The 27,774-nt window shown below is 36.0% G+C and overlaps 1 protein-coding gene across 1 annotated transcript in view; it reads right to left on the minus strand.

Annotated features, from left to right (window-relative positions):
• NEGR1 (neuronal growth regulator 1) overlaps positions 1-27,774 on the minus strand; it is an 831,724-nt gene that overhangs the window by 3,750 nt on the left and 800,200 nt on the right. The window lies entirely within an intron of this gene.

The raw sequence follows: 27,774 nt of genomic DNA on the forward strand, positions 1-27,774 counted from the left end.
GTACTACATGCTGGAAAAACAAACAAGAGATTCTCTCTTCCAACTTTTTTGTTTGTTTGTTTGTTTGTTTGTTTGTTTCGGAGGTGAGGCAAGATGTTCAAACAATGTAATACAATCCTAGGAATGGTAGAGTTGCATGTGCACACGGCAATGACACAGAAAATTGTGTATTTAAATCTGCCCAGGCAAAGGAGGAATGGTTTAACACAGAATTTTACCAAAGGGTAAAAAAGTTTTTACCAAAGGGTAAAAAAAGTTTACCAAAAGGTAAAAAGCAAAAAATCATTTGGCTAGAAGAAATAACATATTCATGAGGAAAGGATAGAGCACAGCATATATTCTAGGGTCTAAAAGTAGACTAATCTTGTTGGACCATGAAGTTTGAGGCCTAAAGTGGAGGGAATTGAAACTGGAACTCTAGGCAGATAGAATGATCTCAATAATAGTAGTAGTAATAATAATAATAATAATAATAATAATAATAATAATAATAATAAAAAAAAAGCTTAGCTTTTTATACCGAAGGAGATTTTGAAGAATTTAGAGCTTTGGAATTGTATGATTACATTAACATGGTAGAAAGATCACGGTTTTATACATGAGAAGCTCATGTGGTACTTGACTAACTGTTGTGTTGAATTTTCACTGAGGGATTTCACTTAGAGACTCACAAAGCTTGGGATTTGTGGGGGTATGCTGAATGAATTCCTCTTCATTTCACAAGAGGACAGTTACCTCTTTGAATGTGAATTATATTGCGTTCCAGAAAGTGAATGTCGCAGACATGCTCAGCCTTGCTTGAGATTGATTCTCATTTACCATAATAATTATAATAGTAATAAAAAAAACCCTCCTTCACCATACTTTTAACTACTTTTAATGAAACCTGGATTTCAAGCACTGTTTTCTAATACAAAGTGAATAACGTAATAAAAAATATATACTATTTTACCCCCAAATCCATAACTCAAATCCAGGAGCAGTTTTAATTACTGAATTTGAATTACCAGCAGGTAGTTTTTAATGGAACTTTCACCAATGTCTATATTTCCACATTACAAGAAGAATTAATTGCATTGTTTATACCTCTAAGAAATTAGAAGGGGTGAAAGATGCATTGGCCCCTGCCAGTGGGAAGTTTCCTTGACAGTTCAATTGTTGGTTCCAGGTAAGTGAGATTCAGGGACTGAGACAACTACTGTTTAGTAAACACAGAGCAAGATCAACTATTTCATGCTTTTTTTTGGCATCGCAAATGAGTTCTAAAAAATGAGAAGATTATGAAGAAAATAAGTCTATTGTTGAACAGATAACTTTTCAAGTTTTGATAGCTAAGAAGTCTAATTTAAAACCCTAAAACTCCTTAAATTTGCTCTTGTTCAAGACCTAGAAAGTAGTCTTTTTTAAAATATAAATAAATATTTAATTGGTCTGTTGTCTTCTCAATGACAGCTATTTCAGAGTTATTTTTGCTGTTGTTTTTTAAGGATCTTGAGTGCAATAAAAACAGTATAATAAACAAAGCATATAAAACGATTTCATAAATAAGAAATAAATCTTAAAAGCCAAGCATCCAAAGAAAGATAACATTTTATTATCTTGACTAATTAAATAGTACGTTAAGTGGGTAGAGTATAAAGGACGCTCAAAACTCCATATCCATAAAATGCGTTTTGCAGGCAAACTTTATTGAATCCCCTCTCTTTCAACAAGCTGAGCAGATGATACTGGTGTGTCCTTAGGCCACCATGTATATTCCTTTTATATAACTAGAATACTGAATTGCAAATAGTTGTATAAATATCTATTTATCTCACCAGACTGTAAACTCTCTGAATCCTGTTTTATTTATCTTGATGTTTCCAGACACAAAGTCTGGTACATAGTCAATGCTCAAGAAATGTCTGTTGAATGAACAATTCAATTAAATAAATGAATAAGTTAGAGTTAAAAGAATATTTTTTTCTCTTATAAATTAGAATTTCTTCTGAATCAAGCCACTTGCCTATAGGCTACAGTATTTACAGTATACCACTTATTCAGCAAATAGGTACTGAACTAGGTACCAGGCTCTATACTAAGAACTGGGAATATAATAACTAATAAGATAGTTATGATCCTTTTGTTACTTAATTCCATATATCACCATGTACACTCCTTTATATCATATATTTTCAATGCCATCTTTCCCCCCAATATGTCTTTTTATCTTTTACTCAGTGTCCTATTATCTTAGACATGGCAAAGATATATCAATAATGTACTTAAAAATTAAATACTACTTTGCAATTAAATGAGTATATAGATTTTTCCACAGATGTCTCAAATTAATATACTTGTTAGTTTTGTGACTGCAAAACTTCTATTAGTTCTAAAATAAAGTGGGGGACTGTTGCTGCATTGTTAATTCTGCAATTAGTATAACAATGGTACTGTAGAATAGCCACTGAATTAGCAGCCCACAATACAAACAGTAAAGTTAGTAAAGTGAATATGAGGTCAGATATCTAATGTCAAGTTATATATCACAATTCATACTCCTTAAGTATATATTGAATGTCTTTTATATGCTGGGAATTGAACACAGTAAAGATGAATAAAAATCAATTCTTCTCTCTTTCACTCTTTTTTTTCTTTTAAATCCCTATGGCTAGAGTTTAATTTATTTTTATTTTTATTTATTTATTTGTTTGTTTATTTTAGGAGGATGCAACTCCCAGTGGCCCATGCAGGGATCGAACCGGCAACTGTGGTGTTATCAGCACCACGCTCTAACCAACTGAGATAACCAGGCACCCCTCAATTCTTCTCTTAGGAAAGTGTCATTCTAGATGGAGGTATAAATAAAAAGGCAAATATAGAACATTAGGATATATATGGTGACAAGGAGTCACCCTAGGTAAGTAGTCCAGGCAGCAGGTACAAACACAATTATTTCAAAATGCAATGATATACACACATTAGTATACATATATATATATATATATATATGCATATATATATACATATATACACACATATATATGTGTGTGTGAGTGTATATATATATATATATATATATATATATATCACTTTTTAAAAATGGTTGCATGGTGGTCCATTGTCTTGGGTTAGCCTGTTATTATATAACTTTAGTCCCATCGACATATTTATTATGTGTTGTTTTGTGACTTGTTAATTGAATGATTTAAAGCACAAGGCTAAAGTTAAGAGTCTCAGTACTATTTGGAACAATTATATTTGCATAGCATGTTAAAGCCCAATCAGCTGTTTAAGAAATTACAGAAAATCTTAAGAAATTATAGAATGTAACAGTTAGAAATTATAGAAAATAGCTATTAAAAATCAGCTTCAAAACTCAGATTAAGTTTCATCTCCTTTAAAAGAGAAAACTCTTTATAAAATTCCACAGGCCAAATTAATTTAGCACCATGTTTGATATATTTGCATATTTATCACATCATATTTACATGTCTATCTTTCCCTATTTGACTAAGAATGTCTTCAAGCCAAGTTTTATTATATGTATCTTTATTGTTGGTACAGAACAGAGTGTGGTACTAAATAAATGTTCAATAATATTTATTAAATGAATTGATAAGGTTCATATCCATTTCCCATACAGTCACCATAAACACCTAAGGGGACACAATATCTTGACTTCTTTTTTCAGGAAAATACTGTCTTTCATCATTCACATTTTATCTTCTAAGACCTATACAGAGTCAGAATACCTCCCTTCAGCTTTTGAGCAAAAGGTAGGTCATGAGGCAGATTATATACGGGACAGGCATGAATCAAACTTTGTAGCATCACCCTCTTGCATCAAAAGACAGGGAGTGTAGATGAACACATGGCCTCCAGATTTAGTCCTGAATTTCCCAGGAGACATCCAGCTGTGCCTCTGGGATGGTCAGATCTGTTTTACGTTCTCTGCCATGTTTTAGTTGCCTGTGAATATCATAGTGCTACTCATCCTCAGTAAAATTAAGAGGGCTAGGACATGTGGTCAGAGGTGTAGTTGGGCTACAGTGAGGGTTTCAGCTTCATTTTGAGTGATATGGGAAGCCATTGGAGAGGAAGCTAGCTGACATTTTTATATGATTGCTTGGCTATTCTGCGGACAATAGATTGTACTACTGGAGGCCAGAGTACAAACCCTTGTTAACCTAAAACCTTCAGGGGTCTTCACTGCCTACAGAGGAAACCAAAAATCTGTAGCTCAGCACTCAGGACCTCTGTTATCTGGTTCTTGTCGACTCATCCAGACTCACACACTCAGCTCCAGCCATATGAGCTAATTTCTAAACATATAGGGTATTTTCCTTACTCCTTGTCGTTTGCACATTCTATATCCTTAAGCATAAATGACCTTCCTTTCTATCCCTCTTTTCCATCAATCAAAGTGTTACTCTTCCTTAAAGATCTAGCGTACCACCTCCTCCATGAGGTAGCCCCCGATCTTTCTAATAGGAAGTGTTAGTCTTCTGCTTATTCCTGATTTCAGAAATAAGTCTTTTTTAACTTATAATAAATTGTATATATCTTTCTCCTCCACTGGACTATAAGCATATGGAAGTCATGGAATATTCCTCCTCATAATGTGCATCTGTATCCTATATCAAACGCGTTCCACAGATGTTTGTTGAAGATAGAAAATATTTCCAAATATGTAGTTGTCTAATTCAAGACAACTTTGATAAAATACCCTATTTTAATATTTGCTCCTATGACTTCTTGCTCTTAAGACAAAGAATTAGTTTTGAGGAGAAGAATGAAGAAAGAAGAGGAAGTTTAAATTTAGATGAACAGGAGAATGAAAAGGGTAGTAAAGGAGGAAGAAACAAAAGGGTAAAGATTTAAAACAGAGAGAGAAAGAGAGAGAGGAGAGGAGAGGAGGAGAGGGGAGAGGAGAGGAGAGAGGACCCAACTTTTGAGCAATGTTAGATGATTTCATATTCACCATTTTATGGAAAAGGAATAGAAAGAAGGAATGAAATGGGGTATGTCAGGGACGATATTTTAAAACAAACAACAGAAAAGGCTGCTTGCTATTCTTTCCATTTTCTTAGTAAAGTTAAGGCTTTCTAGTTTTTAAATATAATGTACATAATATATGGACTGTAGATCCAGATAATATTGACTCAAGGTCCAGCTCCACCTCCTTCTAACTGGACTCACCTAGGTGTGTTTCCTAACTGTGCTGAGTTCAGTATCTTCATCTGCAAACAAGGACTGGTAGTATCTTGGGGCGGCTGGATGGCTCATTTGGTTAGAGCACAAGCTCTTAACAACAAGGTTGCTGGTTCAATTCCCACATGAGATGGTGGGCTGCGCACCCGCAACTAAAGATTGAAAACGGCGACCAGACTTGGAGCTGAGCTACGCCCTCCACAACTAGACTAAAGGTCAACAACTTGACTTAGAACTGAAGGGCCCTGGAAAAACATACTGTTCCCCAATATAAAAATAATAATAAAAAAAAAGAATAAAAAAAGAACTGGTGGTATCTCAAAATTTATCATGAAGGTTAAATGTGTTGATACATTAAAGCATCCAGTACAGCAGCTAACACAGGATCAATACTCCCTCAGGTATGATCGAAACACTCCTTATTTACTCATTCATTTAGCAAATTCAGTGGGTGCTATGTGCTAGGCATTCTCTGAGCAAAATAGAAATGGCCCCTGTCCCCATAGAGCGTTCTCTTCTCCATGGAACACACACATTTTATTTCATTCTTAATCTACACTTGGTTAAATCAATGCTTCTCTGGTTGTATGAAGCTATCCTCCATGTTATCTTACAAAAATATTGATTCTCTTTAGTATCTTGGCTTCTTTTATTTAATGCCATTTACTGCTAGATAATTGGCCAGTCCCCTCTGATGTGCAGACTCCTTGAAGGCAGGGGGAATGACTCCTTCCTTTTTTCATTTTCCCTCTCTTTTACCCCAAGGAGAACAGTGTGGTGCATGGCCTCTGGAGAATGGTTTCAGGCTGATCTGGTGTCAAGTTTGGTTCTGGTGGGGCTCTCAGGTGCGGAGCAAAAGGGCTTGGACTAGGTGTGAAGTCCAGGCCTTTGGGATTTCTTCCAGTTGTCAACAGGAAGATCCAATCTGGGCTTCAACACATATCTTACATCTTGTCTAATTATGATTATCCCTCCCAATTACTTACAGCTGCTGCATATTATTTTCAGTCTTGGCAGTTTTCCCTTGTATTGCTCCAGTTTTTATTTTTAGGCAAAAGCAAATGTAACTGTGAAATATTTAGTTTTGGTATAATACCAATTACTTGCCTAGGCAATTTCCTTAAATTACTCAAGTTTTAACTGAACTAGCTTTGATTCATATTTTTAAGCTGCTTGCAGCAATCTTAGGTAGAGTTCTTTTAGCTACATTAACTCTGCTTCCATACAGAAAAGCTGCACTCACATTTTACTGAGGAAGTGTATACCTTAATGGAAAGTGGATGATTTACACCTAAATTGGAATTCATATAAAAGAGAGTGATTAATGTGGATTCAAAATAGAGTGCACATTAGTTTACTGAGAAATTATGCATTGATTCAATCCAAAAGATAGTGGAACTCTGTTTTATTACACACTGCGGTAGGAGTTTGCTCAAAAGATATTGTAGTCGTCTCTTTAGCAATATCTACCCCTTAACACCATGAGTATGTGGACGATATATCCAGAGGCTCAGGACCACCCCCACCCCCCGACTTTTTGTATCACTTAATTCTGCTTAAACACTGGGTGGAGATTAGGGGAGGAAAGAACATTAGCATGGGATATGCTTTGCAACTGGATGCACAACTTTTGATTATGGTGTCTCTGGAAGGATCAGGCAAGTCTCAACACAGATGACATCATCTCATTATCCATTTCTGCACTATTTCTTGATCAATCAAATGGCCCAGGCCCTCAGATGGGAGGCGGTATGTGAAAGATACAGCACAGATATGCCATGTCTTCTCATGTACACCTCACATCTGTGCCATAGAGACTTCCAGGGAAAAGGTCTTTGTTTGTGAGGATGGTACATGCTCTTGTACTTAGACCCTCAAGATCTTCTTTCCCTAGGTTTTGTGGTTGAGGAATTCCTGAGTCGCACAGTTGTCATTTGGTGGGGCTACCAATGAATACATTTTCAGATGATTTTTTACAAAACACACCTTTATTGTGCTATAACACTGTTTTCTCAAATACAGAGAGAAACTTTGAATGGTCCACTTTTCAAACAGCTCTCAGTCTGGTAGAGGAAGGCTTCATTTATGAGCCCCTACCAGGAATTCAAAGTAAGAATTGTATAAATGGCTTTGAATTCCTGTCAGTCATCCTTCTTTTTTATTGTCTTTAGAAGGCATCAGGCTAACAAGTGCACATTGGTGCACTTTTTCAAATTAGTGGCCGAAGGTTATAAAAAAATTTTTTATTTAGATACTTACGCTAACATTTTAGATTTTTACTTTTTCATTTGGTCAAAAACCAAATGCCTGTCTCCAAGAAGTTCCAATACCTTTTACAGACCAAGCATTCACCAGCATAAAAATACACTTTTCACAGAAAGTATCTCCCTTTAGTTTTAGAAACAATGAGGAGAAAGGCTGGAGAAATCATCCCATTCTTTTCTCTTTCTGACTCATGGAATTTGCCTGCTACCTTGTTGTAGCAACTGCTAAGCTATTTCTCTGCAGACCACTGTCCTTGAATCCTTTCCCGCTTGCTGAATAACCATTTTGCCAAAGTTCATGGTACACGATCCTATTTACTCACCATGAACTACATTAGGGATTTTAAACATATGTTTGTCTCTGTTATTACCCATATTCAGAAATCTGCCTATTTATAGATAAATACTTTTATCTGCAAATAGCCAGATGCAATTCTCCAAGACTATTACCTCTAATTTGAGCTAAGGAAAATAAGTGTGCAGTCACCCACATAGAAACAAATTCTGCTACTTTTTTTTCCCCCTTGTCCTTCATAGTCATTGAAAAAGTTTCAAAGCCTGAATTGTTCATCAGTATCTTCTAAGTGTCATGGATTTTTTTGTTGTTGTTGTTTACTCCATTTTTACCAAATCAGAAGTGATGTACATGAATCTATAGCAGCTCTTCAAAAGAAGTGTGTTGCCAATAGATGTAATTTTATATAACTCTCAATGGTTTCTGGAACTTGGGCAACATCCAGTTCTTCATTCCGGGTTGGTTTGCAAATGGGTTTCCATATAGGTGTCATTATGTAATTTGGAGTATGCGTGTGCCTGTGTGTGGGAGTGTGTATGTGTGTTTTAAAAGCTGGCTTTGTTGGATGAAATATATACATAAACGTACAATACAAATTGCTTTGACATAGATTTTAATTTGGGCCTTTAAGGCATCACCTAGCTGAAGAAAAGAGTGTTTCACAGACATAAAAATAGAAACTCAGCTGTGTTCTTAAGGTCACAACAGTCACTGCTGTCAGCGCTATCGTCCATGTGACATTGCTAGTGTGGTAAAAAAAAAAAAAAGTGGGAGAAATTGCAAATCAGTAAACATTTTGCAAGATGAAGGAGTTTTTAAGATTTTATATGTGTGGCTATGTGGGTGTGAACTTATTTAAGTTTTTATGTTAGGGTTTAAATTGGGAGATCTAATGATCAAATTGTCTGTTTATTAAATTTTATTCTTTACCCTTTTTGTGTTAGGAAGGTCATACTACACTAGCTTTTTTTCTGTTATTCTGCAACATTGTTCCTTTAGTGTTAAGAATCAAGAATTTCATAGGGTTTGATTATCTCTTCCACTTTTTTGGACTATTCCATTTACCTTTCAATTTTTTTCCTTAGCTTTTCAAATGCAATAAGGGCTAGTGATTATCTGGCCTGTAATTCTGATTCACTTAAATTGTTTCACTTGTTATACTCCAGATTGATCTTCAGTCATTCTCAATGATTCGCTAATCATTTTCATTATATTTTGGCTATTTAAAAAACCTTAATAAAATCCCAATGACCTTGTATGGAATTCAAGACCCTCTGTAAACTTTCCCAACACTACCTTTCCAGCCTCCTCGCTGACTGCCCTCTGACAGGTTTTGTCATACAGGGTGTCATGCGGGGTTTCTGGTCCCGCTCCCCACAAAAGAACACAATGGTGAGGCCAAAAAGGAACACCCACGGAGCCATAGATAGGAGAGTCATACTACTATATTCTCACTGGCAGCTGGGTTGGAGACACAGGAAGCAGGAGCCACAGGATCCGCAATCCACCCTCCGCTTCTCTGCCAACCCACCTCTCTTGCTAATTGCAATTCGCCTCTCTGCAATCCGTAATCTGCCTCTCTGCAATCCGCAATTCACAATCCACAACCCACGCTTGCCAGCCACCATTCGCTGCTAGCATAGCCATGGCAGTTATATTAGTAGCCAATGGCTCACTGGTTACAGCTGACAGCCAGCTAGCCACAGCTGGTGGCCATCCGATCACAGTTGATGGCCATTTACTACCCGAGCCAGCACCTTTCCATGTGAGGCTGAGAGCCTGGAAACTGCACACCTGGCTCTGTCCCCACAGGGTCTGTACTGTCACAGGACACAGGAAGTCTCTCCATTCTCAGGACATGCTCGGGCATGCGCTGCATTTGTGAACTTGCTCATACTCTGCTTTCTTCCAAGATGGGCTTCTGCATCCCTACATGTTGCAATAGAACCCATCTTTCAATGCTTACTCAATTGCAAACTGCTCACAAAGTTAGAACCTGTTAGAACTCTAACAGGTCACATTCTAATTGGGGCACATTCTAATGCAACCCTTCCGTTTTATAGATGAGGAGATGAGGCTGGTGGAGATTGTATGATGTGCTTAAGTTGGAGGCAAAACTAAGACTAGAACTGGACTCTGCTGACTCTTTGTGCTTCCATTGCTATTGTAGCTTCCCTGACCTGCTACCTAACTCTAGTTGGAATTAATCTGCCATTTCCTCTTCCCTCTATGTTATCACTCTCATGTTCTTCTCCTTCAGTAGAGTCTACATTTTTTGAAAACACGGATCTTATTTAATTTAATTTTGTATCACAGCCTTTGATCAAGTGATTGGCACTGTCAAAATATTTATTATAGAGAACTGTAGATAAATTGTTTTAATTTCTACAGTTTAATTAGGTTTTACTATCAAGCTCAAGAAAAAGAAAGACATACTCTAGGGAGGTAATATCAATCAAAAATTCAGGAGTTGGAAACATTGACTACCATTGTAGAGGAAGATTAGTTGTATTTTACTGAAAAGAAGAGTCTTAAAACATTCTTACCTGTCTGAAGACATTATACCATAAACATACAATTATACACGCACACACATACACATACACACACTCTGTCTGAGAGAACTCTTGAAAAATCACTCTTTTCTGTGACTTCTGTTTGAATGTGTTAGGTACAGAGAGAGACTGTATTTGTGTCAAGCACATTACGTACTAACCTAGCACCTCTAAGCCTCAGTTTTCTCAGCTGGGGATAAAAGGATCTTTCTCACAGTGTTGCTGTGATAAGTACATGAGCTAAGTAAGCTAAGTAAGTAAGCTTAGCACAGTGCTCATTTAAGTGTTCATTAAATGGTAGCTTTCAAGATGTATTAGTATTTATATAAGATGACCAGTTGCTGGGATGCAGTTCTGTGTGCCTCAAAATCCTATCAATTTGAAACAATAACAACCACACCAACAATATGCTCCTTCTAAAGCACAGCTCTAAAAATGCAGATCAGAAAATTCATTCATTAAACAAAGAACGCTTAAGTACCTACAAATACTTACTAAGCACCTTACTATATGCTCTATATACTGTTCCGTGTGCTGGGATACAGTCTCCATATACCATTCCTCTAAGTAGATCACAAACTTTGAACAAACCACACCTGTTAACCCCCTGGGTTGCAATCCATGTCTCTTCTACTTGGAATCACCTCCTGTTTTCTCCCAAATTTCCAGTCTCCGTATGGCATACTTTTACTTCTCCTTAAGGACCTAGTTCAAGGGTTATCTCTGCGATAACTTACCTAACCCCTTAACCATTACTTGTTCCCTCCCTTGAGGTCCCATTGCAATTCAAACTCCTCCCTCATAGCCTTGGTCATTAACTTCCTCCTCCCTTAGACTGTGAGTTCCTAAAGGGCTGAGGCCTTGATTTTTTCATCTTTCTTTCCTTTTTCTCTTCCCCAGTGGCTAGCACAGTGACTGTACATAATAAGGCCTTAATAATTGCTCTGTTTACCTCCACATAAGACACATTTGCCAAATATATTTGTTTCACAGACCTTTTGTGTCTTGCTTTACATCCTCTTATTACCTGACTTTGCTGCTATGACAACCAGCTCTTTGCAGGTCAAACAATTCTGAGATATATTCCACGTGGCTCCCCAGGGGGTCCCCAGGAGGATGGGGCCCAGTGACCCACAGCAGGGATGAGCTCAGTAACATGTTCTTGGACTGGCTTTCCCTCCTTCTCTGTTTGACTTGTTCCAATCTCCTGCCAGAATTCCTTAAAATTCCTTTCCTAAATAATCACCTACAAGCGAGCTGCGCATTTTGAGAGGACCCAGACTGAGGCAATGCTCTTGTATGAAGAAGAAAGCAATAGGTTATAAGTACTGTGTTTAGTGCAACTTCATATTGCCTCACAGTGCATGGTGCTTTGCACATTGTAGAAGTGTAATACCTTAATTTTGGGTAAAGTGACAGTAAACAATTATCCTATCTCTTTGCCTCCCCTCTTCTTGGCTCATGATAATTCACTCACATTGCTTTTAGGAGGTCTGCATTAATTATATTGTTAGCAGGCACATACCCTTAATGTAAAAGGGGTCTTGAAATCTTAATTAAATCTGATTTTTTTTTTCCTCATAGATTTTATCCCAGGAATATTACACACTGTTTTACACTATCATCGTTTTGGTTTCTGCTATACCAGCAACATTGCCTTATGAAAGTTCTGTCTCCTGTTGTATTTCTTAAATATTTAAAAGCATTCCTGGTTCTTATAATTTTATTGTGGTTTCAACTATAAAATACTCTTCTCTCTACAACCTTGAAATGTTCTTTTCTCAAGGCTCCAGCTGGCCTGACATTTTTTTGCCTTGGGGGATCCAACTTGTAAAATGGAAGAATGGGAAGTACAATTACTATTAAAGGAAATTGGGCATATGCACACAAAAATCAGATGTTATGGAATTCTAGTCAAAGACGATCCAGCAAAGGATGAAAAGAAAGAAAAAAAAACGGTCCATAAATTTGCTGAGCGATTCTAGCACTACACACATTATGCAATCTGGATTCATAGTGATTTTTCAAGATGTTTAGTAACTTTCATCCCCCAAAATAGTGATGATATGATGTTCATTTCTCTGGACACTAGTCAAGACATTTAAAAAAGAGGGGTGGGAAGTTTTCAAACTAGTACCTCAGAAAACCTCATCTCTGACTCATTTATATAGATATTGCAAACTTAGTCACTTACATTATTGTTTGAAAGAGTTTTTGTACTCTCACTGAAATACAGCATCCTGGAACTGCATCAATAAGTTTTTCAGTCTATCCGCTGATGAAACGATATCCACAGTTTCTTTTATCAAAAATCATTAGGAGAAGCCTTGCCAGTTCATAAGACGACGTCTTTCATTTATTAAGGGATGCTTCTACTTTATCAGTGTTTTTAATTATCCTTAACCAAAATACAGGTGACCCTTGAACACTATGGGTTTCAACTGTGTGGATCCACATATATGCGGATGTTTTTTCAATAAATACTGTAAATGTATTTCCTCTTCCTTACAATTTTCTTAATGTTTTTTTCTCTAGCTTACTTTATTATAAGAATACTGTATACAAGTCCCTGCCTTAGACCTTTGTCATCTTCCTTCATCTGAACCATTACATAGTCCCCAATGGCCCTGCCCCATGGCTGCTTGATTTTTCTAAACTACAGTAGAAATCATAATAATTCATTTTAGCTTGGCAGTTAACAAATCGCCTTCATATACATTATTGCATTTAAGTATTACAGCAAGAAGACATTGTTATTCTTAACTTACAACAGGCATTTGAGGTCTCAGAAAATTATTTTGATTAGGCATCCTCCAAAAGTCACCGTGCTGGTGTTTGAACTTGGGGACTCTAAAGTGTATGCTGATGACATTAACCACACTACCAAACATGCATCAGTCTTTGGCTTTGAGACCTTCAATGCCTCACCACTACCTACAAGAGAAATTCCAGACCTTTCAGCAGGTTGAAAAAGTCTCACTACAATTGTGCCATAAATTAAGCTGTGATAGTTAACAGTAATAGTTAATTTGGTAGTTAATAGTCCAGCTCTGGAGTTAGAACCCATGTTCCAGTGTAAAACCTTAGATATGTTACATAACCACTCTCAACCTCAGTTTCTTATTGCGCTCTCTCAGGCCAACAAGAGTTTATCCCACAAGGTTTTGGTGGGGCTTAAGTAAGATGGTGTATGTGAAGTGCTTCACATACTGCTTGTCCCATCGAAAGTGCTTGATGCATGTTGGCTGTGGGTACAGGTTTACCAGCCTCATCCTGCACTATTTGCTTTCTATCTTCCATCCTTCACACAGCCCACACTCTCTGTTACCTCCCCTATGAAGCCTCACAAAGCCCAGTTGACGACTCCCCTCACCACTTTGTGTATGTCTCTATAGTTAGATACTTGGTTGGGTAATACAGTCCTTAAGACCAGTGGTAGAATGTCCCCTGGGACTGCTCACTAGGTCTTGGAGAAAGTCCCCACTGTAACACAATGCTCTTTCCACCAGCTCTCCCAGGTCTCCTGCTTTAGGTTTCTCTTTCCCTTGCCCCCACTCTTTCCCAACCTTTGCTGTGTCTGATGTCAAATTTGTCCTTGAGGCTTGTCCTTGCTTCAACTTTCCAGCCCTGCTGCTCAACTGCAAAAGTTTGATGGCTACCTGACCTCAGCTCCATGCCAGCTGAGGTGTAAACAAAATAAAACAAAACAAACAAAAGAAACAAACAAAAAGAATACAGTATATAGTACATATGACATGTAAAATATGTGTTAATCAACTGTTTATATTATCAGTAAGACATCTGGTCAACAATAGACTATTACTAGTTAAGTTTTGGGGGAGTCACAAGTTATACACACATTTTCAACTGTGTGGGGGGAGTGGCACCCTTAACCCCAACATTTGTCAAGGGTCAACTGTATGTACATTTAAACCTCAAACTGGAAAATTAATCTTAGACTTAGATAAGTCAGAAAATGAGTAACTTAGGAATAGCTGACTTTTATAACCGTAATCACATTATTTATTCAACAAATGCTTACTGAGCACCCAGTATGTGTTAGGCATTATGGTCAGTGCTGAATATACAAAGATAAACAAGACCTAATCCTTGGCTTTGAGGAACTTACAGTCAAGTAGAAATAAAACGTGTACTTCAGAAGAAAGGGATGATTTTCACCAAATCATATATTAGAATTCAGGGTTAAAAGAAACTTTGAGACACTCTATTGCCCTTTGTCACAGTATAATCAAATCAGAAATCTAGTGAGAGAAAGACATTTTAAGGTTATGCCATTTTAAAGCCAGAGGGACTGAAGCCTGGAGAAGGAAGAGCTATGCAGAGAATTGATGCAAGTCTCTAGGCTTTGAGTTTTGTGCCTTTCCCGCACATTGCACTGCCCTCATTAATTTATTTAATATATTGTGTCAGGTTTTTACAACTCTCACTGCTAATTAATATTGAATGTGGCAAATACATTCTTAAAGTGTTTCTAAATAAAATATGATAAAAATAATTCCATAATCTAGTAAATTATCCAACAGTTACGCATCACTTTAATTAGTTGTTTCAACCAATAAAATGGCAAATGAGTTCCATATAAATGCTAGAAGTAATAGCTATGTTTGAAATATCAAATGTTTGAAATAATTTCTAAGATCTATAATAATAATCTATAATAATTATTATATATAACTAAGATTATAAATAACTAAGATCTATAGTCAATGTATGCTTTATTTACTCTCTCATAATGCATTCAACTTGGACTTTTTTAATGCATCAAGCACATGAACCTCATAATATTTCTTGATCAAATAGTAGTGATATACAAATAACTGTCATACTAGAAGTCTACTATGAATGGTTAGTTTATTTGTACAAAGGAGAATGAGAATCTTGCCTAGAATCAAACGAATAGTCACCTATAAAATGCTGCATATATGTCTAGACTATGTCTTGATTCATCAGTTTCTCAAAGGTACACATGAAATCAGAAAATTAGCATTCAGAATATCTCTGCATTAAATGTGTTTGTTTTTTTTTTCAAGTCAAGAACGAGCTCCAGTTTATTATTCAACACTTGAAAACCTGAAACATGGCAAAGGTATTAAGGGAACCATAGATCCCTAGAGAACAAAGCCTAGTTTAAAACAAAAAAAAGTGTCAATTTGGCTTGCGTTAACAGTTCTTACCTTTTTGGTACACCAATTTCTAAGTCAATGCTAATGAAATCAGACTTCAGAAGAAAATTTAAATACATTCTAACGTACATTTTCTATTTCACACAAAATTTAATTATAATCACAATTAATAAGAAAATTTAGTATCATTCTAATGGTCAAAAAAGATTTCTAAAATTCCCTGTAATTTATGTGCAAGATATAAGGAAAGCAACCATAATGTCATTTTCTTTCTTGTGTATTCTTAGAGACATTTCTAATTATAAAAAGGTTTGGGTTATATAATTGCACTTGGATGCAAGTTTAAAATCTTAAAATTAGAAAAGACAGATGATTATTTCCTACCTTCACCAAAAAGGGAAAAAATATTAAATTTTAATATCACATTGTTACACTTGTTTCCCCTGAAGAGAAAAAATATAAAAAGGATGCAGTAAGCATTGTGCATATTTCTATTAATCTTACTAGAATCTCATCTGATATTAAACTATTTCTTGTCTATGCTATTTAAAATATTCTTCTGATATTCTTCACATATGAACAAGATGATCCTTTTCTATGTTTAAGCATTATGGCAGGTACCAGATTATAATAACTAATAGAGCAGCTTTATCCACACATCTGAATTTGGATCATGAAACTCACCAATAGTATAAATAGAATTTTTCATTAAGGAGCATTCCTGTTTATTACAGAGCAATAATAATAATTTTTTTTTTTTTTAGATTTCAATTTAACATTGAAAATAAATCCCAATTCCCCCATCTCTTTGATGCAGCTGGCTGCACTATGCATAATGTCTGCTATACAATGGCAGTGTCTATTGTTACAGAACTGGCTTATTTGTGTATTGAAAGCTTCATTCAAATTTGTCTGGTTCAGTATGTTCAATGAAACACACAAATTGACTAGTTCAATATTCCCCAAATTGTCATAATGGTTTTTGTGTGAGTGTTTTTCTTCTTTAAGATAGCTATAATGTCATTTTTATTTCGTTAAGAAACAAGGTGACAATTCCTGTGAAATCTTACAGTCCAGTGCTACCGTTAGGGTCCTAGGTCAAGTTCAAAGTCACTTTTGGGACTATGAAAACCTCCTCAGACTAAATCTGGGCTTAGGAGCCATAGAAAAGTAACCCATGGACAGCCTTATTTTACTGTTTGCTGACAATGAAATGAAATATGATGTGGGCATATTATGAAACAGATTTTGTAAGTGACAGGGAGTGGTTGCAAAGAAGCAAAGTGAGTGTTGACAAAGACATAGAACTTAAACAATGTTGGGGAAGGAGTGGTCTAGGGAGACTCCATGACTGAAAGTATCAGCAGATACACAAGCATGCTCGTTTTGGAGCCTTGCAAATACGTCTCTTCATATTGGACATGTTGAGTCCTTTCCTATTCCTAGGTATGTTTACTGAACTAAATGAGTCTAGTACTTTCAATTATCTTTTTAATATCCATCCCAAAATGCATTTTACACCATTGAATTGCATTTGGGTTTGTTAAGTTACAGAAAAGGAACCTTCAGTTAGTAAATACGGTTTCATCTCCAGATCACCAATTCATGAGAATAGATTCAAAAAGGTATTTTAAAATAAAACCACAAAACCCTGGAAAAAAATTGAATGTCACTATTTCTTAGGTGCCAATTAGAGACAAATTTAATTGCATATTGTTCATTTGAAGAGACCACCTTTTCATCACTCCACTGGTAGGTAGAGATCAGAGGTTGTTTTTAAGCTGGTAAGACATAAAACTGGCAAAACTAGACTCTTCTACTTGACATAGATAACTTACCATTTTAATTCCTGAGGAGACACATTTCCAGTGTTTAATGCAGAGTAAAATAACAATCATATTATATTTATCAAACATCTGGACAAAGATGTAAAGGACTGCCCAGAGTGTTATCATTATTTTTTTTAAATCTTCACTTCATTTAATTCTTTGATTACAACATTATGACTTACCCCCCTTTTATTGCAAAGTTGATTGCTTTTAGAAAATTTTTAGTGTAAAGAATTAAGACCTTGAACACAATATTGAAGTATGAGGCTAGATTTTCTATCTGTAGGATGGGGTTATTTATAAACAAGGGTTATTGTGAGCATTGAAGGAGATAATGTTTGTTACTATGCTTTATAATGTATAAATGTTTATAAAAGCAATTTGGTTCCAGGGCATAATTCTCAGGTGCTGACAATTGGGTCTTTAAAGAAAAAAAAAAGAAAAACACAACCTTTTAAATTTGTTAAACAAAGAATAACATGTCTTCAGGAGATCAATCAACTCACTCATGGCCGTAAGTGTAATGAACAAAAATCAACTTATTCAGGTAAAATCAAACTCTATTCACCTAGAGGCTCAGTTTTATCTATTAGCAATTGGTATGGTGAGGTATCTGACTTCTAAAAGTGTGTCTTTTGTTATTTATTTGTTCATGCATTTGTGGATTCATTTAAGAAGTATTTATTTAGTATCTGAGTGTTACAGGTAACCCCCTATCTCCCAAGATTCCCATTTCCTGGTTGATCAATCACACACTAACTTAGGTACTGCTGTGAAAGCATTTTGCAGATGTAATTAAAGTCCAAAATCAGTTGACCTTAAAATATGGGATGATCTGTGTGAGCCTAATCTAGTCTCCTGAGCCCTTTGAAAGTAGGCATTTTTCCCCATTGGTGGCAGAACAGGAAAGCAGAGACTAAAACCCAGAGGGAGATTCGACTTGCTTGAGGACAGAGAAGCTTTGTGTTAAGGAATGCAAGTGACCTTTAGAAACAGCATCAGTCTGACAGCCAGCAAGGAAATGGGGACCTCAGCCCCACAAACAAAGGAACTAGAGCCTGACAACAACATGAATGAACTTGAAAGTAGATTCGTCCCCAGAGCCTGTAGATGCCTTGATTTTAGCCTTGCGAGATCATACACTGAGAACCCAGTTGATCCATATTTTACTGCAGACCTACAGAACTGTGAGCTAATAATTCATTTGTTTTAAACCACTACATTCACATTCATGGTCCTTGTTTCATAGCAAGAGAAAATGAACGCAATCAATGATCTCTTTTTATACTGGGACACATCCCATAAATGGTTGAAAGCAATGCAAGGGTTAAAGAGACAAAAGTTAGAAATGGAAAACCAAAGGACACCACGAGGTGGAATGACTGAATATCAAAATGAGCAGCACATACAAGAAGTGCTCTCAGTTTCAAGAAGGCTGTTTCACAGCGGGCTGGGACTGTTTTGAGTTTTTCTTGGGTGTGTGGCATAAAGCACCGGAATGTTTGTCAAGATAGAATTTCTCTTATAACTTCAAATAAATCTCCTTTTGAAGCTATTGGTCTATCCTTAATTTAAGTTTTTGTTTGGATGACATTCTATAATCCTATGCGATATCTGTTCTCTGTGTTTTCTACAAACCTCTCCTCAGCTATGCAAACAATAAAAACAATGGTTCCAATCAGACTCCAGAGGGGTCAGTACTATCGTTCCACTGAGTTGAGAGGAAATAATTGTGAGCCACATACAAATCCAAGATTACTCCAATTCCACACTGGACCCTACAGGAGATATTACGTACATCTATGTAATCTCTCTCCAGAGTACTACAAGGGAGCTCTACCAGAAGCAATGTGTGCACTCTCCTCACACTTTTACAATGTAAAATGGCTAAATCTGAACACTTAGCAACGACGAACTCATCTTAGTAAGCACATAACCATGCTCATTTTCTAACTTCTTTGTGGTCAAATCACGAATACAGATATAAAAAATAGGCACCACAGCAAATTTGGACAAATATAATTTAGAGGCAGTGACAGAAATCTTAATCAAGCATAATGCTAACAAAACATAAAGCAAAAATCAGGACAAAAACCATCAGTCCTCAGAGACTCATGATTGCACAAGAGGGTCTGCCTCTGCAGTCCTTCGGTTTAGAGAGATGTCCTCTTTTTCTAGCAATCACACTCCTACAGCTAAAAGATGTTTGGACTATAACACGCATTATTCACAGTAGCTAGTAAAGCTGCAAGAACACATGAGTGAATGAATGAATGAATGAATGAAATGTGTAGAAGATAAACAGTAAACCCCTGCACTCATCTTATTTCCCCAAGGTTGTAATCTAATTGTGTTTCCAATGGGGAAAAAGGCACACACACTCTTCCCTTAAAAATGCCTTTTTTAATATACAAAAAGTAAAACCAAAATACTTTTGACTTGTGCAACTTCTCCATTTAAGCTGCTATTTGCTACTTACCATGCATGAATAGAAGAATGGATGGAATGAACAAACCATAGATTTTTGTTGTTCCTGCCATGTAAAGTTACAGCAAATAAATTGCAGAGAGAGAAGAACAAATGTAGAAACAACCTAAATCTTTTTATGTAGATGAGGTGAAAAAGCAGTCTCCTTTAGAATTGCTTCTTTAGATTGTAATGGCAATTTATGTTGAAAGTCACTATGACAAATCAGCTCATAATTTATTTTAAGAAGTCAGACTAGCAAGATCAAGTGTACTGTAGGTGGTATTTCATCTTATCGTATTAAAACAGTCTTTCCAAATGTAAAAGATAATCTCAGCTGCTGTGTTCTGTAAGCAAGCAGAAAATTATGTAAATCTGATTTCCTTACTATGCGTTTGCTATCTCTTTAAAGCTTACTAAATCGTATCCAGATTTGTAAACACAAAAAAGCACTGGATGCAGGATATATTTGCTTTTCAAACACTCAGAATGAAAAAAAAAAAAAAGGTATTTTGCAGGGTGTAATTGAAATTTTCCTATGTGTTTTCAAAAGCGAACAAATCAATGGTTGTGTGAAATAATAAAAAAAAATACAAAACATCACCTCTTAAGTTATTATGGGCTTAATTGCTTCCTCATAATGGAGTGTGACAATGTGATTGCAATAAGAATAGCACCTGCTTTGAAAATCACACATCAAAGTGAGGAGCAGGAAGCCTACAGGGCAGCCATGTTGAAGTTCTTCATCTATTTCTTAGGTTACACTGCTTCTTAGCCCCTCTCCTTTAGGCGTATTTAGGTTCATTGCCTGAATAACTGGTGTTTGCTTTGTAAGCTCCCCTAAAAATATCTGCACCTGTATGCCCAGTTTTGAGACTTAAAAGGCATGGTGGCACATGCAAGTAGTTGGGTATTTATTTGAGCCCAAACCCAGACACTGTCTTCCTTATGGTCACAAACCCTCCTGCATGGCCCACACTACAATCTGCTTTGCCTGCGTGAGAGAAGAAAAACTCTGTGAGCCAGATCACAAGAGCTCCTCAAGTCAATCGTCATGCTGATAGGATGGGCTGTTCTCATGCTATCTTTGCTCTGAAAAGAAACCCCTTTGATGTTAAGGATAATTAGTTAAGTTCATTCCTATCATGGATTTACATTTATTTATGTTAACATAGCTTAATCGTTTTGTACGTGTCTAATCTTAGAGAGTTCTTTCACCAATAATTTCTTATTTTGTATTTGAGCAAGAGAGGAAATCCTTTACTTTTTCTATAAAGAGTTGACCAAAGGAAATTAATCAATAGGCTAAAAGATATTTAAATTACTAGCTATGGTTTAGTTAACAGAAATGTATAGTATTTCATGTACCTTTTTAAAATGAGAATAACAAAAACAAGTCTATTTCCAGTACCTGGCATATAGTAGGTTTAAGTGTTTGCTGAATAAAAGAGTTGTATTCAATAAATTCAGTAAGCAATAAAATATAAATTTTGGTTCTATGTTAAGGAATTGTGTCAACTGTAAAATAAGTCAATACACCACACTAACATTCTAGAATTTTAAGTGATAGACTGAGACAATGACATAAGGAGAGCAATGCTGCACGTCAGTACGGTATGAACCATACAAAAAGAGTATCTAAAAAAAAGAGTAGGAAAAACAATGAGAGATGTGCTGAGAGGGAATTCTGCAGCCATTTATAAGAACACACAGACTGACAACATACACACACATACACTCGTCATACATACCAATGTTTCAGAGACACCCAAGACACTTACGGAAAGGGCAAAGGGAGAGTGAGAATGATAATTATTGGTGGGCAGGGGTCAGCCCGAGAATATGTGCTTCTAGGATAATGCTCCAAAAGACTGCTAGCGCCCTCTTGTATTTTCACAGCTGAAAATATGAATGGCAATGTCCGCTCTTGGTGCTTGTCCTTCTGGCTTGATGACATTAAGCTGAGGTGCATAATGAGTCTGTGGGCTGAATGTTTTCACACCTGCTGTAAAGGCAGTCTGTGTTAAGTCCCATCCTAAATAGCACTAGTGTAATAATATTGTTCACCCCAAAGCTTCACAAAAATAAAAACGACTTGTCTTTTTTATCTATAAAACAGCTATAGTGTTAAGGCATTAAAGATAAGCCTTAATAATTTCATATGCTGGTGATAGAATGCCAATGTGCTATCAGTGAAATACATAGCTAAAGGAGAAGAAATAATTTGCATGTTTGCTGACTTCTGGGACTTAGAACAAAATAATTAAAATAACTGATTCTTATACAGACCTACTAATTTTAAGTAGTATTCTAAAAACTTTGCATATATGAGTTTATTTACTCCTTACAACAGTCTATATTATTTTCCCCATTTTACAGATGGGGAATACTGATACATGCAAGTGCTGGAGATCTGTTTTAATCCAGTCTATGTATTTATAAGATCTTTGTTCTTAACCACTTTACTATGCTGCTCCTCAGAGATAAGCAAAACATGTAAAGTTTAAAAATATTTTAGAATAAGATCTGCAATTAAAAACAAACAACCAAACAAACAAAACTACTTTTGGAATTTCCCAAATAAAGAAAAAGAAAAGGGTACTTCGAAGAATCTTTATCACCTATAGTTCATTTGACAGATAAAGACTTTTTAATACTTCTCTTTCACAAACAAACCAGTATGAAGTAAGGAGAAACCTTGGCATAATCAACACATACTTTTTTGGTTCTATGATTAGGAGGTAACATCTGGGTAATTTCAGAATTTTTTTCATAAACTATATTGACTAGACCTGCTGATATTGGCAAGCATAGCCATGTTATTTTCAATGAACTTAGATTCAGTGAACAATCCATTTCTAAAGAAGGAATAAACTATGACCCAGTGTTTAAATTAATTATTTTACAAGTCAGGAATATACATTGCTCGGTACCATAGCAATTTTTATTATTTTTAAGGTAAAATTAAAACAAAAAAAGTGTGAAAGATTAAGCAAAGTGTAAATTGCATTTCATTTTTAATTCAAATGCTCAGTGCATTGCACAATAAAATCTTACTGACGAAAAACTGGCTGAGTAAAACTTCCTTTTGTTAATAGCCTGAGCCAAATCACCCGAAGCCAGTGGCCTCTGAGGCAGTCTGAACAGAGAGCCATGCGTCAGAGGCTTTCTCCATCTGTTAGATCCACTGTACGGTGCATACCATTTTGTTGTCACCCTTGGAGCTCTCTAGCCAGTCCTAGACTCATCCATACCTCATTATTCTGCAGCCAGACAAATGGTGGCAATTATAACATCATAGTAGGGAATGGCATAATATATTGTATGGTTGAGAAGGCCCTTCCATTTTAAAAATACTGCTTTGTGGTACTTAAAACTTTCCCTGAATAGTCTTCAAATGGAAACTTTGTATCTGCTTTCTGTTCAAAGTGATTCTGTAAGAGACACCTTTAAAAGAAGTATTTTGTTTTCAAGTGAAGATACATCTTGTGGGTTACCTGTGCTAATTTATGAAGGATTCATTGGTGCGAGGTGGAGATAATTTACTTTTATTATTCAACAAAGGGTGTTGAGTGCCTACTATACGTTCAGGGCTCTTGGCCAGACCTGGTCTCTTCTCTCAGCATGCTAATTACCTGGTAGGGCAGGTAAAACAAACACCCAAGAAAATGTTACACAAATGCCAAGTCCTGCCTACCTACCCTTGCAAAGGCCACTGTTTACGGCCTAGTAATGCAGTATCGAAAGGAGATAATGTCCTTTTAAAACACTTGGGCAACTCATCTCTGAACTTCTGTGTTTTGGCACCTATTGGCCAACGTAGGCCAGGGTAGCTCCTGACTCCTAGTTGGAAGATGTTCTCTCTGCTGTTAGCTCTCTGGTCTGCTATGGACCTCAGCTCCTTTCCTGACCTGTTTCTCCTGGGTTTTGCCTTAATATACCCTTTCTCTGCAGCATTCTGCTCTGTTGTCTTGGAGCTCAACTAGGGACCTAGGAGTTATAACGTGCCTTTTTCCTTGTTTTTATTTAAACTTAAAGTTTGTTTTAGATTTTTAAAGATGCACTTGATTTTTTTTTTGTAGTTAAAGCAGTCATACTGTATTTTCACTCTAAAATTCTTAGATTGTCCAGATGTGCCAAAGTCCTTATAGCATGGAGTTGCTTATAAAGCACTTAAATTTTAGCTCGGTAATACAGAAAGTGCATAATTCATACATATTACTAAATTTTTAGAAGTGGTTTGTCTTATAGCTTTTTTATAGCTGTGGCTCTCCACATAAGAATAAAGATAGGAGCAATTATTTTTTGTGTTCAGGCAATAAATACATATTCCCTGGCATTGTTCAGATGTATTCAAAACCCACAAATACTGATTTGAAAGCAAAAAAGTGTATCTGAAAACGTGATGCAACTATAAATCATGAATTCAGTTTATTTAATATTAAAATACACAAAAAGTACAGTTTGGATGAAGCAAAAAGTGGTTATAAGCTTCCAATTTTGTAGTGAAACATGCAATAATGGAAGAAGAGGAGATGAAAGATGTCTATGCAGGACCCTATTGAAGAATGTTCATGATCCAGTCTCCTCAGTGTTTCTAATATTTCATCCAGTGACTATAAAATGTCAGTTCTAAAACCAGGTTTATAGTTAGCTTGTCTGATTAGAAAACTCCATTATCTTTTAAATCTTCCCAACTCTTCTTCAAGTCAAAATCTAATCAGGCATTGTTTTTCCCTAACTAAATTCTTCTAGTATTCCACTCATGTTATCCGGTATCAGAAATAATTTAGGACAAAGGGTTAATTTGTAGCCCTAAAAGCAGAGTTAATTCTTTTGAATCATACTCAGAAAACAGAAAAACAAAACAAAAAGTCTACAGAAATTCCATCCTTCTATATTGGAGATATTTTATCAGAAGTGATGAGGATCAATATTTCTTTCCTTTCATTCATTTACCCATTTGTCCAATTATTCATCCATCCATTTATCCATTCATTAAACAGACATTTATTAAACACCTACCATTATCCAGGTACTACTTATGCACAAGGGATACAACAGTAAACAAACAAGTTTCTTACTATCAAGGAACTTATATAATATTTGGGCAGGGAAAAGGAGACATATCAAGCAATCAATAAATCCTGAGGTGATGGTGAGTGTTAAGAAGATAAAATAGGATAGAAAGGGAATAAAAGGTGAATAGAAGGGTTGGGAGTTTTTTCATGTATGGTCAGGAATTTGGAGACTTTTGACTAGAGATTTGAAAAAAAGTAACAAACTGTAAAATATTTGAGAGAAAATTGTATGAAGCAGAGGGACTGATTAGCTCTAAGGCTCCAGGGAAAAAGCAGGCTTGGTGTGTTTAAAAACAGAAATAAAACGAGAATAGCTGGAATACAGTGGAAGAGTCTACTGAGCAAGTGCTCATAAGAAAGGAGGTTATATGACTGGGGACAGTATCACACAGGGGACTTTGGATTTTATTTTTAGTGAGACAGGAAACTATTGGATGGTTTGAGCAGAGGAATGACAAATTTTAAATATAACACTCAGGCTATTTGTGGTAGAGAGTAGATTAAGATGAGGCAATGTGGGAAGCTCGGGAGACAAATTAGGTGTCCATAGGAATAGTCCAAGTGAGACATATGTTTTAGCAGTTGCTTTTAAGGAATCTTCAAAGTAGACACCAATCACTGTGTCCCACACTGCCCCAAAACTTCCCTGGGTAATAAAGAAGTATGACTCCTGGAGTCCCATGTGTATGTGAAACAGAGAGATTGCCATTCTCTGCAAGCTTAAAGGTTTGTTGTTGCAGATAATAAACATGGTGGTTCTCTATATTCCAAAACAATTTAAATATAAGCAAACAGAAACAATTGAAAATATATTTGACTAAAAACATATTGACTAAAAAAATATATTTTTAGTCAAATATATTTTTTAAAAAACTGAAGTCGTATTGAGGTTTTTGAATCAGTAGTGAGCCAATGTTAGAAATAAGACCTGTTTGAAAGTGTACCTTTATATATTCTCAACTGTATGTTCACTCTAGAGCTTCAAATGCAAGCCGTAATAGTAGTCCCACAAACATTGTAGATACATGATATTGTAAATATACGGATCAGAAAAATAAAGTAGTTTTTAAAGAATATACAGCATCTTTACTTGCATAAAGATAATCAGTAAAAATCATAAATCCTTATGATTCCATTTATATGAAATGTCCAGAATAGGCAAATGCACATAGACAGAAAGATTAGTGGTTGCTTAGGGCTGAGAAGGATGGGAAGTTTGGGTGGGTGATAGCTAGAGGGTACAGGGTTTCTTTTATAGGTGATAAAAATAAAAGGGTTCTAAAATTGATTGTGGTGATGGCTGCAAACTCTGAATATACTGAAAACCACTGAACTGTATACACTTTCAATGGGTGAATTGTATGGTATGCAGATTATATCTTAATAAAGCTGTTACCCAAGAAATGATGATGAAACTGATGGATAAAGTCTTACCCATATAAAGCAATTGCCACATAAATTCATGATTTTGTTTTTTTTTTAAAGCTAACACATCAGTGAGTCAAGAAATTAAAGTGCTTCTGCACTACATTTCCTATAAGAATGTTTATAAACTTTCTGTCCACTTTGCATTTATGAATGGCTATGTTCATCTATGCATTTTATATTCTCTATTTAGGAAAATTGGGGAAGCAGGGAGGTCAGATTGAGCATGAACTCTTTGGAAAGAAAAAGTATCAATAATCATTAATTACCATTTACCATTAATCAACTGCTCCATAGAAATTAAGTGCCTGAATTTGTGTTTGTCTAAGATATGTCTAGATTTGTTTGAAACATCCTTAATGCTCATGGAAAATCTCAGGCAAAGAGAATTCTCCAATCAGGCATGGAGAAAAGGAAGTATGCTTTTCTTTAAGCCAAAGGAAGGAGAGCTATAGTGAACATGTTCTTCTTAAAGCAACACTATCTTTCAGAGGCTTCTTAAGAATTCTCATTAGCAAAATCGTTTGCCTAGAGACGCTTTTTCACAGGGGCTGCATGCCATGATGGACATGGCTCTTACATTTACTTGTATTAGCAATAACTGCCAACCTGTGGTTCAAACCAGCAACCTACCAAATTACAATGCTCCTTGAGAGTTTCAGTGGTAATAAGATCAATCCATGTAAACTATTTGGATAGGTTTGAGGATGCATAAATATTCTTTATGAGCCCTTAGTCAAAGATTGCTGAGGTTGGTGGTGTACAAATGACAAAATTACAGGTGTTTTGATTTTTGAGTTTATGCTTGAATTTTGCATCGACAATTAATGGATCTTATGCAGAGGTACTTAGAACAGCTTCTTGTAAAACTATTTATCTGTACTTTTACCCAAACTCCTAGACTATTTCTCTATTGTGAAACATTTCTATCAACTCATAAGGATACTTCAAATGTGATGAATCCTAGCACCTTTTTTTTGTGATGTTGAAAAATTACTTTGCATAATAATAAACTCTCTAAACAAACATAATTGCCTTCTCATCTCACAAGGAAGAACCACTTCTACGGCAATAAAGACAAAGGGTTTTTTTCTTTTTGTTTTGTTTTGCCTTAGGTTGAAAAGTACCTAGACACAATAGCATTTTGTACTGGTTTGGAGCACCAGAAAAAAGATGACCCTCTGGATTAGGGTGCTGTGATACATTGGTCTCAATTCAAGCTCATAATTCTGGCTGTCAAAGGAACCTAGATCTCTCACACAGACTACCAAAAGGAAAATGGGGCCAGGTGCTCTTGAGAGAGGTATTTAGAACAGCTTCGCGTAGAGCTATCTATCTGTACTTTTACCCCAACTCCTAGAATATTTGCCTATTGTGAAGCATTTCTATCAGCTTGAGAGAGCACCTGGCTCCATTTGGTGCTGTTATGGTCAGAGCCTGAATATACTAACCTGGGAGATTGACAAGTATCCCTGGACAGTGACAAGTAGTGGAAACCTGTCTGTTCTCGTGGCTCACAGGA

Source organism: Rhinolophus ferrumequinum, chromosome 9 (genome assembly GCF_004115265.2).
Source record: "Rhinolophus ferrumequinum isolate MPI-CBG mRhiFer1 chromosome 9, mRhiFer1_v1.p, whole genome shotgun sequence".
Taxonomy (NCBI): Eukaryota; Metazoa; Chordata; class Mammalia; order Chiroptera; family Rhinolophidae; genus Rhinolophus; species Rhinolophus ferrumequinum.